Source organism: Triticum dicoccoides, chromosome 3B, assembly GCF_002162155.2.
Source record: "Triticum dicoccoides isolate Atlit2015 ecotype Zavitan chromosome 3B, WEW_v2.0, whole genome shotgun sequence".
Lineage (NCBI taxonomy): Eukaryota > Viridiplantae > Streptophyta > Magnoliopsida > Poales > Poaceae > Triticum > Triticum dicoccoides.
In genome coordinates, this window is record NC_041385.1 from 680,921,434 (window position 1) to 680,927,993 (window position 6,560).

The window sequence follows — 6,560 nt, forward strand, 5'->3', positions numbered from 1 at the left end:
CACGGTTGCCTGGGGTGGTGCTCAACGGGATGGGTTGGAGGATGGCGCTGGGAGGAAGAAGAAAATGAGGATGAAGATGAACAGTGCATTTGTTGGTTGGTGGTCGTTGGATGTTGATCAGACGCTCCAGATTTTTTATTGAGGACATTGTTTTTGTACGAGATATGATGAATACGTGTTTCCGATTTTTGGGTATTTTTTCTTGTGCCTATTTATTATTTATTTAGAGATTGCTATGAAACTAAAAAACATGTTTGAAAATTCTCAATAATAGGTGTTTTGAGGGGAAATGTTGAAAATGAAATATATGGGAAGAAAAAGAAATGGGAGTAGATAGATAGATAGATGGATTGATGATGGATGGTGATAATGAGGCGTTGGAGGAGGGCGCAGAGGACATGTAGAAAAGAAAGCTCTTGGTGGGGGTGAGGTGGCTGGCTGGCCCTATCCACTACCAGCAGCACGCTGGGACCCGCCGCCGGTTTCCCCTCGGGCCCACTTTCTTAATCGGTTTGATTCAACGGACAGGGATGCTAATCACATTCAAAATCCTTTTAAAGCCCAATCATGCTTAAACCGAAGGAATCCATCTCAACTGAAATATCATACTCTATGCAAAATCTAGTACAGTAGTAGTATATATTTTAGCTACCGCACTGTTGAGATATTTTGGTATTCAGAGAATTTTACCGTTTACGTCGCTTCACTCGCTACGGGAGATGCTACACTGATTGATGAGTTCTGCGCATGGGCAGACAACGGGAAAGCTCGCACTGTTTCTAGATCTTTCGCCGGCGGGACCCGCGGATCCCCACTAGAGAAAAAGCTATCGCATTCAGAGATCACTGGATCAGTCTATCAAGAATATTTCTCGGTGGCCCGGGGACCGGTCGGCTCGGCCCAGCCCATCCGAGCCTGAGGATGAGGGCACAGCCTGTGTCATCCTACTTTATCCTCTCAGATTCCGTTTTACCCTAGATTTCTGGCTCTTGTCCCGTCCCGTCCCGGCGAAATATTCATCGTCCACGGAAACTTTATTGGCTCGAAATATTCATGTCAGAAAACTTTATGGGTCTATGAATATGAAAATACTCGCAATTATCAGAGGAGGAGTACACGGCGATGGAAACTAGCGGGGGTGCCTCCGTGCCCGGTCGTTGCTTCAGCACGGCCGCCGACCAGACTTGGAATCCAAGGAAGAGGAAAAGAAAGAAAGAAAATACTTTTCGGCGCGTACTGGCTGGCTTGATCACGGGTCGGGTGAGACCGTGGGCCGATGACCATGCCGCATCATCACGGCGTACGCACAGAGAAAAGTTCTTCCAGCTCCTTAATCCGGGGTTGAAAAGTTCTTGTTTCCCTGTGTATGGCGTGCTTGGGAGGAGACAGCTCGCAGCTGTGGTTTATTGTCGCATCGTTTTCTCCTGGGCCGCAAGTATTCCGTTCCGTCCCGTTCCATTTCTTGGACGGCTCTTCTTAGGCTCTGACCCTTTGCAGCCGCAGGGTCCGGACATGCCGCACCGAAAGGGCCTTTGGTTTGTTTTGGAGCATCGGCTTTGTGAATGAGCCATTTTTCTTTTCGAATGGTCGAGAACAGCTATCTGTGGACGCATAATCTTATTGGATTAGTACTTACTCCATATATTATATCAACCGCCTGCTGGATTGATTCGTCGGGGTTCCCGATGTGGCATGACGAAAGGGATTGCCTCACCCTCAGAAACCCAAACCCTGCCTGGGTTTCTTTAGCAATTGTCGAGTACGGCCACGGGAGATGCCTTCCACCATGAGCACACGTTTTGTTCTGTTGGATGGACGGACCTCAAGTCACTCGCGGCGACGGAAGGAACACGCACACGCCGACTCGCCCGGAAGCCGCCGAGCCAGCGACCAACCGAATCCGGAGGGTACGCGGCGGCGGTGCGGCGATAAGGATCGCGAAACCAATCGGGTCGGCACGGGCTTGGCTACAGGCCACGGGACGCGTCACGCTCGAGTCAGCCGGGCTTATCGCGCGCACCGCAAGTTGCCGAGCCCACGCCGAGCATCGTCGGTCGTCGATCGTTTCTCTTTCTTTCTCTGCCGTTGAGGGCCTGTGGCGTGGGGGTCAACCAGCCTTGATTGAACGGCAGAGTGACTGGGAGGGAGGGAGGGAGCTCGTGTTCACTCCGTACGCACCCTCCGCTCCACGAGTCCACGGGCGGATGGTTCTGGATTAGCGGCATGGGCAGCAGTGGTGAGTGGCGGTTGGTTGTCTGGTTGGGGCAGGAACGGGTTTGAGGTGGAAGCTTGCCTGCGGTTGCCGGTCGGACGGGGCTACGTGGACGCGCTCTGCTTCACTACAGTTAGACTATCTCATTATTTTGTGTGTGCGTGTGGGATTGACCCATTGGTCGCTCTCGTGATGCTCTCCGGGACGTTGATGGTGTCCAGTGGATGGAGTAGGAAGCAAAACCCGAGGTCGGCGAGCTCAATTAGGAGCAACTCCAACGAATTTCCTAAATTCTAAGCATACATAATAGGTTTATTTAGATAGACCTTCAATAGTAATTTCTTAAAGGCACAAAGCAAGCGTGTTATATCAGATTTTTTTTCTTCTAAAGTTATTCTTCTTGCACGTGGGACCCATTGTCAACGGGTTGTCCCTACTTTATCTTCCTCGCCTACGCCACCTGCTACCGCTCTGGTCCCATCTATCAAGGGTCATGCTCATGGACGCTCTGACCGCATATACCGTCTCTCTCTTTCGTCGTGGGTCCGGAGACCTGGATCGAATCAGAGTAGCCGAGGGCTTTTACTCACTAATCGTTAGAATGGACATCCATTTTAAAAAGTAAAAGTAGTCAATGTAGATAACCATTCTTCAATAATTTTGAGCAAGATAATATTATATTGATCGGCTTTCTTAAGAAACGCAGTGATACATTAACATTGACACATTCAAACCATTATGTGTCTCGTTTGCCCATTCGGGAGATGAACTATATATGGTGGCCATTATGTGTCAAGTTGATGTGTCGTTTGTCCATTAGAGAAATGTAGTGCATATAATGGGTCACACGGCAACCAAACTCCATTTTGCTGGGATCTTTGTTATCCCGTTTATGTAATGAATGAAACATGTTAGGTTTGACATCATTCCCTCACATTTATAATGTTGTGCCCCATTCTCCTACATTAACACCATAATTTATACCCATTATGTTTGTGTTTATAGTACCAAAACAAACATCTTTTATACCCTTCGAAATTCCTGTGAAAATTCTCTAGTTGAGGAGGAGGCCTGAACATCGTAACAAAGTTTTCCGTCCATGTTGGGTGAGTATGCAACAACTAGTGTAACATACACTTTTTCTAACATATCATTTCTTCGCACAAAATCCCTCGACAAAATGACGCAACCTCGAGTAGGAGCAACTCTACATAAACACAAGGCGCATCAACCCCCTTCATCCTTGCCCCCTCCTCCAACCCATGGTGTGACAGTTCCTCTTCTTGCCCCTGCGCCGAGTTTTTGATCGACAAATCAACATTTTTGTGTGATGATTGCACTTGGTTCTGGCTTAACAGCGGTGTTCTTTGCTCTCTTTTTTACACTTGTACTCTTGAGAAATGGATGCATATATGATGAATGGACCTCGACTTCGCCTCCAAGGAGGATAACGGCGCTGAAAGACGTCGCCGCTGCCGGGCCAAACCAGCCGACCAAAGTTTCATCCGGTCCCAATCCTACACCACCAACCTCTGTTTGCTCTGGATGAGCCGTCAACCGGGGCCTACAAGGGAGAGAGTGCCATGGGGCTCAACCCTCCAGATCTGGCGATGAGGAAGGTCGTGCTGCTCCATGGTTGCCGCCCGGTGGCACCTCATCATCCGCATGGCTGAAGGCGCCGGCAACGCCATTAGCCACGGAGACGACATCGCCCTTTGACCAGGCCTCGATCTGGACGAAGCCAATCGCAGGGCTGATCTGGACGAAAACCACCGACCCCGGCTAGGCCCGCCACCGCGCACGCCGGTCTGCACGCCGCCGCCGCCCGACGAGGCCCGTCGCCACAGCCCGCCACGAGTAATTGAATATTTACTCCGTACCCCTCCCGACTGTTAGAGCAAGTATAATAGGGTGACATAAGCAGGCTATAAGCATTAGAATAATATATCTTAGTTGGAGGAGTGAGAAGAGGAAAGAGAATAGAAGCAGGCTCTTGGTTAGTAGCCAGCTGCAACATGAGACCCAAGATTCTTTGTGAGGATGTAAGGCGAGCCAACTACTGATAAACTAGTACATATTTAAAACTTACTATTGTACATGCCGGCTAAGAGGTTGGCTGTAGATGACGTGACAACTTCTTATAGCTGACTGATGGTTGTATTATTAACCATGCTCTTAGGCCTCCTCTTCAGGCAAAATTGACAATTTTGACCTGTGGACGCAATCAATTCACAAAATGAACTGCCCCTAAAACTATTTCACGCGGCTGACCTTTTTGAGTGGCGCTCGACATGCAGGCGCCACACCCTACGGCGCAGCGCCCAACTCTGGGGCGTTACACCTCTGTCCACGGTGGCAGCCGCTGGGCCCGCACCCAGCAGTGCAGCGCCTCCGAGCTAGGCGCCACACGTGTAATGTGCAGCGCCTAGCCCTTATGCGCTGCACTGTCTGTTACTAGTTAGCCGCCCCCTCCCCCACTCACCCCACACACACCCCAACCCCCAAACACATCCCACCCGAGATCTGCCCCCTCTTCCCCTCTCTCCTCCTCTCAAATCCTTCCCCTAATCTTCCAAATTTGAAGATTTTGTCCGTGAATTTCAAACTCAAACCCTCCCTCAAGGTAATCTTCTCCGATCCCCTTATTTTGATCCAAGTAATGTTAACAAATTGCTCATTCGTTGCTAGTTTGGGGAAACCATAGTTTTGTATGGATCTACAGATTTGCATGGAGATGTGAGATGTTTGTTTGCCAATTTCCTATGATTAGGCTTGTTAGTATGTTAGGGTTATTCTTATGGTTGTTCTTATGTTGGTGCTAGGGTTAGGGCTAGGGTTATGGTTGTTGTTTCATATATATGTTAGGGTTTGTATTCCTTGTTAATCTTTGGTTTAGTACTCATGGAAGAAATGTTATGTTGTGTTGTTTGAATGCTTATAGGGATGGGAAGAACATGTGTGTTTGTTCATCATGGGGACAAAGATGCCTTCTTGAAAGGCAATATTGAACCGGAACCGGATGAGCTTGACATGGTGTTTGATAATAGTCCTAGCTATGCAGAGCTCTTGCAACAAGTGAGGAGAGATTTGAATTGGATGGACCCTAGTGATATCGTTGAGTTGGAGGGAAGGCATAATGTTGGTTTTGGAATGCAAATCCGTTGGAAGACAATGTGTGTCAACTCGGAGCAACGTTGGGTTGCATACTAGGAGACAATGGCCGAATCACTAGACAAGGCTCTTGAGTTATTTGCAACGAAGAAGGTTGATTCAAGTTTGCATTTGGACTTGAACCGGAACCCCTCCCCTTTGGTTGCTAGTAGCCCCCCACCCTTGAACCGAGATGAAATTGTTGAACCTCTTATGACCCAAGAAGTGAGGCCAACATTGAGCCCCGTTTCCAAACAACCAAAATGAAGCTTTGCAAGAGGAGAATGATGAGTATGCGGACGATGACAATGAAGTTGATCTCCATGACAACAATATGGGTGATCTCGACAAATATCATTTGCAAGAGACAATGGACCATTCCATCCCTTATTCCCGTGGCTATGCATCGGATTCGTATGACGAAGGTCCCGATGAACAAGTTGATGAGGAGGGGTTCACGGTGAAGGAGGCCGAAGGTTTCGAGAAGGTATTCAGTCGGGATCATCGGACTACATTGTTCAAGGATATTAGTCTCGCGGATGAAGCCGTGGTAGATGGTGGCCAAGGTATATCTCTTGGGGTTAGTCCAAGCTCTCACCGTGATTTGGATGATGGCAAGAACGGGATTGCTAAAGGGTCTAAGTTCCAAACCTTCTTGGAATTGAAGATGTGGCTCGACAACTACTCGGTTATGCATTATTGTGCACACAAGGTGGTGCACTCGGACGTCAATGTGTGCTACACGGTTGCATGTGCATGTGAAGATGAAATATGTCTGTGGATTGTGCGTGCAATACCATGGAAAGGAGGTCCCACTTGGCATGTAGTGAGTTGTGTGTCAACTCACATGTGCCGAGGCAAAAGGGTGGATGGCAAGGTTGTGTCCCAAGACCATAGACAACTCACATCCGAGTTCATCACTTACAGGCTCTCCAACTCAATATCCACACTTCCAACAATGAGAATCCAACATGTCATTGACCTTGTGAAAGCCATCTTTCATTACAAGGTGAAGTACGACAAGGCATGGAAGGCGAAGCAAGCCGCATTTAAGATGTTGTATGGTAGTTGGGAGGAAGCATACAACCGAATCCCTAGGTTGTTGTTAGCCATGGCTGCCACAAACCCGGGCATGGTTCATGTGGTCGAGCCTCATGGGAAAAAACAACGGATCATGACGGAAGGAAAGTCTGAGTAT